This window comes from Metopolophium dirhodum, chromosome 3 (genome assembly GCF_019925205.1).
Source record: "Metopolophium dirhodum isolate CAU chromosome 3, ASM1992520v1, whole genome shotgun sequence".
NCBI lineage: Eukaryota > Metazoa > Arthropoda > Insecta > Hemiptera > Aphididae > Metopolophium > Metopolophium dirhodum.
The window spans coordinates 15735021-15750660 of NC_083562.1; the positions used below are offsets into that span (position 1 = coordinate 15735021).

General features: G+C 35.5%; 1 protein-coding gene across 3 annotated transcripts in view; it reads left to right on the forward strand.

The window, feature by feature from the left end:
• The window catches only part of LOC132940133 (discoidin domain-containing receptor tyrosine kinase B-like), a 139139-nt gene that overhangs the window by 50529 nt on the left and 72970 nt on the right, over positions 1 to 15640 (forward strand). The window lies entirely within an intron of this gene.

A 15640-nucleotide genomic window follows, 5' to 3' on the forward strand; every position in this document is an offset into this window, starting at 1 on the left:
ACGCGTATATTCTGCAGACAGCCGTGACTTCAAAGGGGGAAACACGACTAGGTAGCTGCTGGTGTCTATAGTTTATACAGACTTTGTCGCGCGATAGGTATATCATTTAAACGCGCATTATTCAAAATCCAATCGGACGATTTCTAACACGAATAAAATAATAAGAATAGAGTGGCGCATAATATGCAACAACCGCGTATGCAACAATAGTCGAAACTAAATGGTAGAGTAAATCACGCGTACTTGGCAACAATATATTATACAATCAATAAACAGCAGCAACGTTATTGATATCCACCAGTGATAACACTCTTTTCTAATTTTTAATGCAGGTGCAAGTCATCGTCTCGCATTTATTATATTATAAAGATGATTGTCAACGAGCAAGGTGCAAACAAGATACCTTATAATTCGTACAGGTTTCCTGTCCTAATTATATATACAGTTTATTAAAGAAATGCCAAATAAAAACCCTTATACCAAAATATTTTTTTCTCGTGGTCAACATATAACTTACACTTAAATGATGGGGGATGACTATACAAATACAACAGTTTTAATTTTTTATCGTCATCTTAGAAGTACTATTTTGCAATATATTTATTATCACGATATAACACATGCATAATATAGTACATAATATATAGACACACAGTCAATGCGGTGCATCCGTTAAACTGCTATGTCGCTGGAAGTTAGGTGGCGTCCGCGGAGATTCGATACACGTGTGTGCGCGTCTTCGTTATAATAAATAAATAAAATATAATAGAGCTCGATCGTATGGTGAGCACGTATCCATTTTTCGCCGTGTGCGTTGCAGGCACTTGCGCAACAGCGAGGACGGTTCGGCGAGCGTTTCAGCGGCAATCGCGGCGGTGCATTGTGTGTCAGTCAACGAGCGCCGTTCTATAGGGCCGGTGGCGGGCGTAATACGCGTAATACCTACACGAACACTGGAGCCGGCTTTGTCCTCCGTATACGGTACACGTATTATAATATACATGTATCGTCGTGTGTACATTATAATATCGGGAATTATTCATGCCGGCAACGATAGGTGTTTTGCAACACACGCGGCGGCGACGATCGACGTCGGTCGCATTATATATAGGCAGATATCCCCTGGTATACCTATGCGGATTTATGGGCTCTAGTCGTCCCGCCGTCTCTTTCGCGGTTAATTGAAAACACGTGTACGTGTTCCCGCCGTGCGACGACTACGACTCGAAAACAAACTGCGGCGGAATCTTTTTTTCCCACCTCCTCCACCGAGCGAACAGCCTCTCGGACGGCGCGGCGGTCCATACGTATGTGCCCCTGACGGCCCGCTGACAGTGACACCACGCACACGTCGTATAATAATATACGGGAGACCAGGACGGCATATTATAGAGGTTTATTATAATACATTTATAGTAGTCTGCAGCTGAACGCGTACCTATATGGTCTAGTCGTCATTCGATGAAGAGCGAAGACAGTTTACAAGACGCGAAGGAAATTCCTCACAGCAAAACCGATTTTCTGCAATTTCAGAGCGATTACGAGGGCGTATTATTTTTCAAGCCGTTCCATTTAACGGGTTAACATACGTAGTTTTAACAAAATCTTAAGAAAAAAAATAATTGTAATAATATAATGCCAATTAAATGTAACTCCCGTACTATTATGTAACCGTGGTTTTATTAATGACTATCAACGTTGAATTTCTTATATTACAAAATTATATCCAACGAACGATTTAATCGTAGTTGAATGTGTAATTTATTTCCAATCAGTTGAAATGTTATTACAATATAGCTTTAACTGCATATTGTTATTATTATTGTATTACTAAGTTTTTAACATTGTAATATCATTAAACCGTCTCCTGTCATTATAAATGTAATAATTTATTTCCAATCAAGTATAATTACAAAAACAATTTAGTTTTATCAACATACCTACTACAATTATCAGGCAGTCACTAGAAATGGAATACTAAAAAAATGTAATGAATAATCAATAAATTATGTGCAATACTGTTTAGACGTTGTATAGGACCATTGAAATTATATTACATATTTAACAAAGTATAAATATTTAACTAAAAAATATATTAAAATATAATCGAACTTTAAAATAATCAATATAAACTATTATGTATAAAGACGACAATTCTAAAACATTTCAATTTGCAATTTAATACTTACTAATAACTAATAAGTGTTAACCATTAAATCCCATATATTGCCCACATTGTTTTTATCCATCGTTCAGTATACATTACAATGTAATGATTAAATAGCAACATTATAATATAGCCTATAGTATTGCTGACTAGGTTTGTCATCGTATATACCATGACTGTTGGTTATTGCGTAATTCAATTTATAATATTACGTGGAAAATTCATTATTATAATACATTGACACAGATTAATACAAATTATGCTTCGGATGCAGTTTTAGAAATAAAACATCTATTACAAAGTATTATAATCTCATATTGAGTTTTTGCTACGTTAATTAAATTTCGTTAGATTTAATTGTCTAAATTTGTATACTTTCTATACAGGTCAAATGGCAGTTATTGCTGATGTGCGCTGACGTCTTCATGTAGGTATACCTATATCGAATATTGCAGACCGTGAGAAATATAGGCGGCGCAGGGTTACATCTCAAATGGTGGTTGACAATAATATTATTTACGAATATTCACTCTTGTCGGAATGTCTTTCTCGTCGTCGTGTGCCGTCGACCCGCGGCACATAATATACAGTACATAATAATATCACATTAAATCAACCAAAGTGTATGATTACCGTGTCGTGTCGCTGCTGTATCAGACGCGTTTCGTATGTGTGCGATATCACAGCCGCAATAATAGTTTGTGTTGTTTACGGTCGTTTCGGCTTCTAAATAAACCCATTTGACTTTTACAACTTGGCCACTTTGGGCCTGTGTATGCTGCAACGTTAATTGTCCGAGTTTCTCGCATTTACTTCGTTTTGAATGGCTCTTTAATCCTGCCCACAAACCGTTGTACTGTACTGTGTTGGTGTCGTTAAGACATTTATTAGTCGTAAATCTGGATACGTCCCCTAAACCGTAATTCACGTCTGGAGTCTGCATGAAGACATTTTGTATTTTATCCATCCAAGGAAGCGTATCTTGCGAAAAGATTTAATTTCGCGCACTTAAATATGTATGTAACTCATTATAATGATAAAAAATTAAATAATAAAATGCAAATGCAAATGTCGCATAATATTTAATTTATCTCAACGTGGAATCGTATTATTATTTACTATTTGGCTTAAACTATAAAAACAACAAAGCAACTCAGATTAATAACTATTATCGCACTTATCAGTTAATATTTTGTATTAACTTTTTGTCAATTATTATAAGTTTGAACAACATCGTACAATGACTTGCAGTTTATTTAGCGTAAATTATTTATTGATGAAGGCCGAATAATGTTGACTGTTTAATGAACAAAAATAATTTATATATAATATGTGTGTACATATTATATAATCTGTTTCCTTATTTTAGAGCAATTATACTGCGGAGTTCTCGATCATTTACATTTGTGTGTATACGACGTATCAAAATTTACGGTACATTAAAAATGTTTTAAGACATTTTTACTCAACTAAACCAAGGCAGTAAAAAAAGTGTATAATATACGGCTGTTGATTTTTATAGTGGGAATGTTTAAGTGTATTTTCTATTCACTATGTACAGTGTTCAACTAATTTTGATTTTATTCATTAATATAGTACCTAATTTATTTGTAGTTTGCCGTTCATGTGTTAATGCAAACAAGATTGTTATAATATGGACATGTTCCAATGCGCATTACACATGTTAAAAGGGTTTTCTCCTTTCCATTTAACGTAACTGTAACTTGATCACGAAACGGTTTTGCATTCAATGGCGATTTAATGCAAATGTTTTCGTTTTTCGAATACATCACATGAAAGAACTGATGAACGCAGTATAACTACGACTCTAACGCAGTATAAGTTTTATAAAATGTTTATTTCATCGGAAAAGACAAGAATGGTGTCGTTTGTGCATTCCGTATCTCGGTGCATTGTTAACATTAGCCGATGACAAGGAATTGAAAGCAAATAATATGTACTCGGCGATGAATGATTATTTAAAGAACAATACGCATATGCAATATAGGTATAAATAGTGTAAACGGTATTTGTAGAAGATTTATCGGTAAAAGTCTTTGAGTCTGTGTGTGTGTGTGTGTGTGTGTGTGTGTGTGTGTATACCAATATACCATTATACCAATATACGTTTGTTATTATTTAATATTTTTTCATGGACCATTTAGACAAGAGGTGTAAATTAAAAACAGTGGCCGACCCATAAAATGCGGTCAATTAGTCATTTCGACTGGTATACGTGCAACGGACGGTATACGGTCATTTTTATTTATTTATTTTTTTATTATATACGCCCTAAAATTAGTATACACACTCTCACACATACATTAAATGCATATAGGTACCTACATATATGATAATATATTCAAGGGATTGCCTCCGAGGGAACCCCCAGCGAATTTATTACAATTTACAAGCACTTCTTGTTGCCACTTGCCACCGTACCCGGCACGATAACAATAAAATATATAGGTGCATATTATATATTATTATACGAGGCGAGTTTGTGAATCATCTGTCCTGTAATTAATAATGATGGTGGCCTATAATAATACGAGTTAAGTGTTTTCGTCGTGTGTGTAATTATATACAGTCAAACCGCGGCGGTCAGAAATCAATTATTCTATAAATTCAGTGCGTATATTCAGCTATATTATTACGTGTATATCCGCGGTGTTCCATATTATAAATATATACTGTAGGTATGTATCAAACCTATAAAGTCTTCGAACCGACTTGAATTAATCTTGTTTTATGACATTTCAGAGGGGTCATTTATACTCATATTATAATAATAATGATAATAAAATATCTGGTCGGATATAATATGCGTTTTACCATTGGACACCGCACACATCGCCATAAATCTCCACTGTTCGGTGTGTGTACGAGCAATAACCCCGTCCCACACTTAATACGCGTCGTTGCCGATAATCGTTTCGAGCGATATAATATGTGTACACATATGCGCAGTCGTTGTTATAATGTATAATACCATCGTCTCGTACTGCACGCACGTGTGTGATTTTTGACGAAGAAAAAAACCACTGCACACACGGCGTGGTGAAATCCGAAAGTCCTTCGCATCGCGCACATATAACGTCCAACCGCCCGAGTGCCGTACTGCACCCCCCTGTTACCCCGTTCGCTAGAAAAACTAAAACCTTTTGGAAAAATTGTATTAATTCGTTTTAATTAGGTACATATATATACGGTTATACGAAAACAGTGAATGATATTATTGTGGTACAGGCAGGTACCTATGTATTATAATATATATCCACCGCCCCGACAACGATCGTTTGTATATGTAACGAGTATACCTTTGTATAATTGCGTCGGACTCAAGCGATAGCATATAGGTACCTACCGTGGTTGATTTTTCGAACGTTTCCCACCGTGAAGCCAATATGTACCTACACACGTGCACGCGATACCAATAACTCCTCCACTATGTCGGAACCAGTTTTTCCTCCCAGCGGTAACCCTTTACAATATTAATCGTCTATCCACACACACACACGAGCGTGCGCACACAGGGTCGATGAAATATGACGTGCGTATATCGTATATAATATAATATAATATATGGATGTATAATACCGTCCGCCGCAACGACCGTTTGTCTTCCGCGATTGCCAGTTACGTCGTTAAGTTTGTTTTTTACCGACCTTATAACGCCGCCGCCGCCGCAGACGAGACATACGCCGGCGCCTACAGTTTGGGTAAACACCCCGTAAATACGACCGAATCATAAATATATAAATATATATATATATGTATGTACACACACACATAATAATATATTGTACGCGCGGCCGTGGCGTTGGAGTGGAAGGGAATCGAAAAAAAAATGATTGTAATAAAACGCACTAGCTGTATATATATATATATATATGTATTTAATGCTATATAGCTGCTGTTAATGATATAATATATAATATTTTTATACATGGACCCATATTATGTAATGAATTCTCTCTAGGCCGCTCGGTGCAGACCTTTTTAACTTTTGAACCCACAAAATGTAAAATAAAAACTGACAATTTTTTAATGAACCGGCACAATAATGAGCAACGGAGACTGCATCTGACGATAGGTATATTATACGGATTTAATATCACGTATTACATTTACGTACATCATGTAAAATATATTATAATAACAACTAGATATAGGTAGGTAGGCTGTAGTTATAGGTAACTAATATTATGTTTTAAGTGATAAAGTACGGGGGGCATCGCACTTTTTAATAATATATAACCGGGCTATTAAAATAATATGATTGTTATAACTCGTGCACGGTCAGGGGATTATTCGATCAATTATTGGGTATGGGGTAGTATAATATCAACTGTGCAGTGTAATGACGTTATTATAGTATTATATAGTTTCACCGCATCTGCTCCATCGCTGCATCGTTGCCGTGTAATACGAAACGCGTAATTAGATCAATATATACGTGACTATGCGTAGGTAGTCCTAATTATACCTAATAATATTATAACCGTATAATAATTTCACGTGTTTTGTATACAAAGGCAATATTCTTCCGCGAGAATATACCTATTTTTTATTATAATAATATGGCGGTGTGCAGATATATACCTACGCATACTTTTTTCTTCAATATTTATAGTCGGTACCGTGGTTGTAAAAAAAAACACGAGTTATACACTCTAGTATAACATACTGCACCATTATTTGTTTTAGGTTTTATTTTTATTCGTGCCTTTATAATATGTTAGATATCTATATCTATATTATATTATAGGTTTATATATTTTAATATATTTGTGTCTTATAATATATACATATCTATGTTCTCATTTTCATTCCCATATAACACATTACCTATAGGTATATATAATTTAGATTAAAATCATTTCAATTTCCTCCTCGGCTAACAAATTTCAGGACCATAACTCATAATGCCCAATTAAAACTTTCCAAAATAATATATGGGTATGCCTAAGCAGTAAGATGTTATCTACAATTATTCAATGATTGTTTGAAATAATATAATTTTTCAGTTCATTAGATCGATTTTAATAATGTAAATGTCTCGTAATAATATTTCGTCTAAACTTTTGGTTGCCAAAATATTGTATCCAAATAGATTGTATATTTTTAACTGGACTGAACTGGACTTGTTTGACTAAGGTATTCCACGCATAAGATGAAAAAACATTTAAACTATTAAACATTCAAAATATAAATTCGAAAATTGTCCTTTAATTTAAATGAATTGGTTTTAAAAAATATATTACTGTCTCAAATATATGGTATTATTTTTGCTAGAATAGATTTACCGTTTTTTCTTAATATCTATAAACTACAATTTTCATACTTCATGAAAGTGATCATTTTATTTATTTACTAACTTAATTTTCAAAAGTCTACATATTATAATATTATATTTATCCAATAATAGTTCAACGTTTGTAACTTTTGTGACGGTTATTAAAAAAATATTTTATCCTCATTATTGTATGGGCTTATTCTCCATTTTTGTTTTCGTTATATCAAAACCGATTTCCACGCGTAAACCGTTTTAAAACACATGTTCAATAACAATAATTATAATAATAATATGTATTATATGTATATTGTATATATACAATTGGTGAATGCCGTGTATTCTTCGGTTCGAACCCAGGTATATAATAAAACATTAATCGTCCCTGTCTAGGCCACCGTTTTCGAAAACATAGGCAGGTTAACATCACTCTGTATAATTAACGGCTTGTAAATCAACCGGTAGACAGTTATATATTTTACATACACACTCTTATAGTAGGTACATCTGTACATAAATGCCTCTAAACTGACGTCCATTTCATTTTCCCACCCATTACTGTGCATTGTTTTTGGATTTAATAATATTATATTATTGTGAGTCGAACAGCATTATGTTTATGTTTTAAAGGTATTCAAATTAAATAGTATTACACGAATCATACGACTAACTACAGCATACATATAGTTATGTCAAACGATACACGTATAAATAATATAACTGTGTGCTACACTACTATACCATACTATACTATACTGTTTGTGTTATTGTTTATTGATTTGAAAACAAAATATAATGTAATGCACGTGCATTTCTGATGAACTCTCGTTTTCAATCTAAATATGATTTCCCAATAAAGTGTTATTGAAATTTTTAATACCGTTCGAGGGTGGTGTGTTCATATTTTGTATAGTATATACACGTTTTAAATTTAAAACAACTCTCTGTTATTCAGCTGTCGTCGTCGTCGTCGTCCCTTTTCAAATTGGATTACGGTTATTGGATCAATTCAAACGTCAGATCTAAGCGTTAAATTCAAAGTGACGCGATGTGTTTGGCATCGTCGACGGTGAAGTTTGGTAAAAAATAAAAAAATAATTTTCTTTTATTATACCCAATTATACCCCCCCGCTCCCAGGGCCATCGGTCCTCCTAGGCCAACGATTTCGAAATGAGCACCGACACAAACTCACTCAGTCCGGGATCTAGAAACGATAATATGGCATTGTGTTCCCCGGCGGTGGCCCAAATATTTAGGGGGGCCGAAATAAATCTCAAAAGCATACAAACACGCGCGCGCGCACACGCGTAATAGAGCATAATAATAATAATAATAATAGTAATATGGTATTGTATATTGTGTGAGCGACTCGAGTGGTGGACTATATATTGTTAGGTATAATACCTACTGCATGAGTGAGTGATCCTCTCTGTCCTGATCCCCGTCGGTACTTGGTCGTATATTTACACTGTACCAATACACATATATACTATAAGCATGCACATTGCAGGCAGCGTTTTGCCCAATTAGGTTCATTAAACGAGCTCACACACACACACACACACACACACATATATATATACCGCTATACACAATATATTACGCAGGACGGGCTCCACTCGTCTGTCTGTATAATATGTCCGTCCGATTCCACTACAGCAGCCAGGCAGCTGTGTGGATATTTGGCATTATTAAATAATATTTGAAATACCCTTTCAAGTGCACGCGGATATTATATTATTATGTCGAAAATCTTCGAACCGTCGACGGGCTCTTGATGCACATATAGTTTTTCGAGTACCTCTAACCGCATGCACGCGGTATACGTATTTTTGGCATCCGCCGAACAACCGTCATCGTCTTTTGTCCTCCAAATAATTATACAATTCTCTGCCCCACAATGGATTATATGGTTTTTTCATCACTCAACGGCCTATACATGTTTTATTATAGACTATATAGTATACACGTCTGTGCGCACCGCAAGTCTTATACCTCAATTTACACACCGAATGATACGGCTATAATATACAATATTGCATCCCGCCCGCAACAAATACAATCACTACAAAATAATGATAATATACATAAAGTATGGACGTCGGGACGACAATATATACAATTTACAATATTCATATATATATAGTGACGACTAGTCGGCGGCCGATGTCTGAGCTTTATCACCGATACTTCGAGAAAAGTAGCTTTATGATTTTAATATTTATTATCATAATACCTATTATGTATAGTATTACGTCCAGTGATCCGTGCCGCCGCGTCGGTGCGTATTATGCGACTGTATTTAATAAATTGCAATACGCGTGTCTCCGTCAAATTTGTATATTATAATATATATTACGTGCGTCACGGCGAATCGCCTGTAAAATAATAGTATGTGTACGCTGAGAGTGTTTTATTTCAGATTTATGTACCGGGAAATCGTATACTCAATAAAGTAGTAGCCCGTACCCTACGAAATACACAATATTATTATTTATTTATACACGAGCGTTCTTCACAGACAAGCCGCCGCCGTCTGCAACGTCGACATCGTCGAGACGTCATTCGTAATATTATTATGTCGGTAAAGTAATGTGTATGATGATAATATGTGTTTGTGTCCCTTAGTTTGTGTAATTTATAATATATTATATACCTAACCTGCCCGACGGAGGGCGACGCATCGGCAACCGCCTTCTCTTTGAAAACCGTTCCTGTATTATACGGATGCTGCGTTTTATTAGAAACAAATACGAATAACATAATATTATTTATTATTACGAGTCATCAATCATTTTAATATTAGCTATAGAAAGACGATATTCACCCTGGCGACATATTATTATACAGATACCTCACTCTGTACTCACCAACTCTTCTCTATACAACACGCGTTTTTAATGAATTGTTTTATTATTACTATTATGCATACCTACCTGCAGATACCAGATACTGCTGTACAATTTCGATTACGATAGCGGAAAAGTACAAAAGTATCGTTTTTACTTGCTCGTCTCGGAACGCGTTAGAATAACAAGTATGGTACATTATTACGTCTTTGGAATCGTTAATTACATGAAATAAAAAATAGGCATCTACGATGTTATCGTGTAGTCATCGAATAAAATTTATTAACCATTCGAGAATACGACGTAACGAAAAATCACAATAAAAAGATATCGAAAATGTATTTATTTTTATTTTTTTCAAGAACAAAATGCACGCGCACATATTAGATAAAAACACATACATATAATATATACATAACATACATATACATACATTGGATAATCAAAGATTTTCACTAGATCGCAATGATGGCTCTACAACTGTAAAACAGTATTCAATTACCTACATAAGGAGTGAACCCCGGGGAAAATATTTAAATACGCATTATATATTGATATTTTAGGGCCGCTGAAAAGAGGGACCAGGGGAGGGGTGTAATGAAATCATAATAATCGTCACTGTTCAAGCAACCCTATACGGATAGCCGTCGACACAAAAAAGATAACTATTTTTATTATATTTTAGTCGTGTGATCATAATATAATATTATGCGGGCAAAGGTCTGTCTCCTAAACTAACCTAACCGGTGTTATACATATACACCGCGCACGTCGTCTAAACTATAATATTATATTATCGGTTTTCGGCGCGGCGGCGGAGATCGCGTGACGCGCGCACGTCATACGTCGTGCAGCGTGTATTAATAATACATAACAGTACAATAAATATATATATATATATAATATAATATATATACGTGTAGAATTATAGCGTATGTATCGCGTGACGAAACCCGTTCGAGCACGATCGATATAAATCCGCTTTAACGCCACCGCCGCCGCCGCCGCCCTCACGCGGGTGTATGTAATATTATGTACATGCATGTACGAATATCGCACCGTCGACGTATTATAGTTGGAAGTTTTTTATTATCATCATCTCCTCCAGTTGTAATAATATATATATATATATTATTATTTCTGTATACAAAGTGTATCGTGCGGGTACACACACATCCGCAGTGACGAATTAATTACGTTAGCCGTTCGTGTGTTCCGTCACTCGACCGTGACGTCACAGTGCATGTATAATAATATTTTATCTATTATAATTCCAAACGATCTTAACATGCGGTTTAAATGTATGCATGTATATGGTATAAAACCGTTGTGTAGACGTTAATATCGATCCTTTGAACACTCGGCGGGTGTGTTTGCCGTGGACAAAGTTTTCGCCGGATGTCCCGCCGTGATCACCGAGCGTCATTCAAACATTGCTCGTGTTTTTGCGCTTCGGAAATACGATTTTCAGATCGTTTGCGCCTGCAGGAGACTGCGATTTCATATCCACTGGTTTTTTTTTATATACAACCGGAAGTCGGCACATATTACGTTTTTGTATTTCCGGTCTGACTTGTACGCGTGCCGTCGTATTACGTTGGATCGGCTTGGTGGAATCATTTCTACGAGCGACGAAAACAAAAGGACTACAACAATCGAAAACCGATCGGCTGCCCTTCGCGTCGCAACGTGCCCATACAACATATTATACTCCTATAACGCTATATATTATATAGTACGGGTATATACTTCGTCGTGAAGCGTTTAATTGACCCCTAGCTGTACCAGCCAGTGTGTGCGTGTGACGGCGGTCATTCGTTTTATTGTTGCTGCAGCGTCCAACATCTGGCCATAGACGGACATAACGCATAGGATGGAGGAGTAGCCGAGTAGGTAAAAATACTGACTGTATTTTTCCGCAAACGTTTAATGATAATTTTAGTGCCGAGCAGACGTAGAACAACGCTAAAAACAGGCGTTCGACACGTCCGATATCTTATGTACGATATAATACGGAATCGATTTGTCGCAAACGATTAAAATTCACGATTTCGGAAACGCCTTAAAAATGTATCCCGTAAAACCGCGGACAATAAAAATCGATAGTATATAGTGTACGTGTATAGCCACTTAAATTCGTGTTTAAATTCTGCGTTGAAAACACGATTTCAATGCATTTTCAATGAACGTAAAAGTTTTATTAGGTATTATTATTACTATTATTATTTTGGCCCGAGCTCTAGCTCACTAACCGCAACGTATAAAAGTTAATCGTTAAACCCAATTTATTTTGCGAACACGTGGCGAATAAAGTGGATCACGGTTAATGCGGGTCGTGTATCTTAAAACGAACTTGACAAATTGCGGTATTTTGCACTAAAACACACCGCTACTTAATAATTTATATAAAAAACCGAACACAGCAATAGAAATATTCAGAAATTTTGTTTAAAATTATCTCTGTTATATGATATTAGTGCCTTTTTTATTTTTAAATTAAACCCCGATAAAGTTTTGTAGACCTCTGAGCTATTTAATTATAATTATATGATTTTGAAACGGTAACATTTGCTACAAAAACCAAAATTCCCATGGAATATTTTTCCCTCGGGTTATTTAACAGACAATATATTATTATTATTTTTGTTTTTTACTGTGGGTTACAATAAAAAGCACTTTTAACGAACTAAGCACTCAGTTCAAAAGAGTACACAAAAACTATTTGCTGAATTAAATATAACATTTTTTATGCCTTTAAATCTCGGTAGTAAACACTAAAAAATCTATAGTAAAATGTATTTCCTTTTTTATAAAAATATAATATTACATTTATCTATTTAATATACTATGTCACTATGGCATGGTCATTTGGCGTTCATTTTCAATACTATTTTCTTTATTAACTTAGTAGCAGTGGCTAGGTAAAAACATTTTGTATATAAACAACATTAATGAAAACGCAATGATCGCATTCCGTAGCGGTATGGACATGAAATGTTACGTTCGTAGTATATATAAAATATAGATAAATGATAAGCATTTGACATTTGTGGTTTAATTTTGAAAAAAAGCCGGACTGGAGCCTTTGGCGAGGGGGCGCCAGATGCACTGGGGAAAGAAAACCGATTAAATTCGTATATGACCAGAAATAGCTATATGTATAGGGATGCATGTGTGCGTGCGTATATAGCTATATTGTATATTGTGCGACCCAAAAGCGATCAATCATATATTATAACGTAACCTCCGGAACCACTATTACTGCCTCTCCTCCGCGCGTCTAGGGTGAAATAATAATATATAACTGTCCGACCAAATTTTGCGTCCACTGCAAACGCGAACCTCTGCGTGATTATTTCGCGGTGCTTACATACATCAAGTCCATTAAGGTAACCTCCGAACCTCGTTGCACGTTCATTATATCGTCGGAAATCGAACGACGCGCAAGCGCCACGGAAATATCGTGTTTTCGTATCAATTCCAAAAACCGAGAAAACGATACCTATATACACCTCTTAAATGCAAATATACGGTCTGAAATGAATTCCGCGCTCGGTGGTAGGTATATGTACCGTATATATATAATATAATATGTACGCAGGTATACTATATATTTATACTATACCCGACACGGCACATAACGGTTACGCCGCTGTGTCTGATCGTTTCCCAAAAGCGTATACGTACCTACTACATATATATTATTATTGTGCACTGTAAACAGGCATAGGACATAAATCCTTCCGAGCTGCAACAGCGATCTTATCCGCAAAACCGGGGATGCCGTGCCCCGAACACGTCGGTACGGTATAATACTGCGGAGACGGCACGGGGCTTCGTTTTGTTTTACATTTTTCCCCTCCCGTTCTCCTTCTCGTTACGGACTCCTACGGATTTGAGAGACGACGTCGTACGATAATAATGATCATAATATCGTAGTATTAGATACTCGTATTAATACTATATCGTCTTTTTCCCAACGAGCATCGCCGTCGTCATTATTCGAGACAAATATTATGAATTCAAATTTATTATTGCTCATAATTATATACATAATACGCATCAGAAATATTCGTTTAGGAAATCAATATATCATAAAAATACGCGCGGTATTAAAATCATAAATTTATTACGTATATCATAATAATTGTATTCAAATAACAACACAAAATTATTATGTGGTACTTTAGGTCTATATTTTTGAAATTTCTGTTTTCGATTTTATTTGTCGTTTTATGGTGATAATATTATTTCATACGTTATTCACGTATAATAACACAATCATTATTATATTAATATATGTACGTGACCATAATATGTAATATGTTTTATCGAAAGTCATAGGTTTGCTACAGTGTTTGGCGGTATGTATACACTACACATCATAGGATTAATTATTGAATATAATATGATAATATATTATCAGTACCTTTATACGTTATATACAGTGTGCACAAGTGCGTAACTTGTTACTAGACACTATATATAGTTGCAATCGCAAGTAACAATCACACAATATTGTACTCGGTATACAGTACGACTTTTACACGAGTGTTTGTACTTCAATATTTATCTATACTAAATATTATGCTTAACTGATTATACCAAACTACCCATAACTTACAATTATTCCGATATTTTTATGCGTACTCTGTTTTAAAAATTAAATTAAAAATCTATGTGTATACGTACACAAACATTAGCTGCAGTATCGATTTGTTACAACGTTTGTGATCGCTTTGCATATTACGTGGTATAAAATTAACTGCACAGTCGGTCTATACGACGATCGCGCGCATCGCGACAACACCGGAGAATTCGGCTGAAAACATTCCACCGGCTCGTCGAACCGAATACGCCGCGCGACACGCGCGTATTAAGGGCGGCGAATATGTGCGGAAGAGGGCAGCGCGAATGCCGAAACGTTGTTGTTGGATTCTTGACTTGGGTTCAAGTATTTTCCGGTGGCGGTGCAATGCGTCGGTCGGTCTCGTACATACATCACGTACGCACGCACGCACACGTCATGTACATATATTATACCATCAAGTCGACTGTCCGCGAAAGTATAATATTATATATATACTCCGGAACTGATGTACTCTGCAGCACTGCAGTGTGTCTGTAGGACTCTGGCTAATGTATTTTCAGGTGGATTACGAGTTTTGTTTTGGATTTCTCGGATAAACTGTACATCGGTGTATGGTTCGACAATAATAATATTATCATAATATACAGGCGGAATCGGTGAATCGTAAAGTACAAGACTCTTAATAATAGATCTTATTATAAGCTCGTATTGTTATATTTTATTCCATATACCGCTC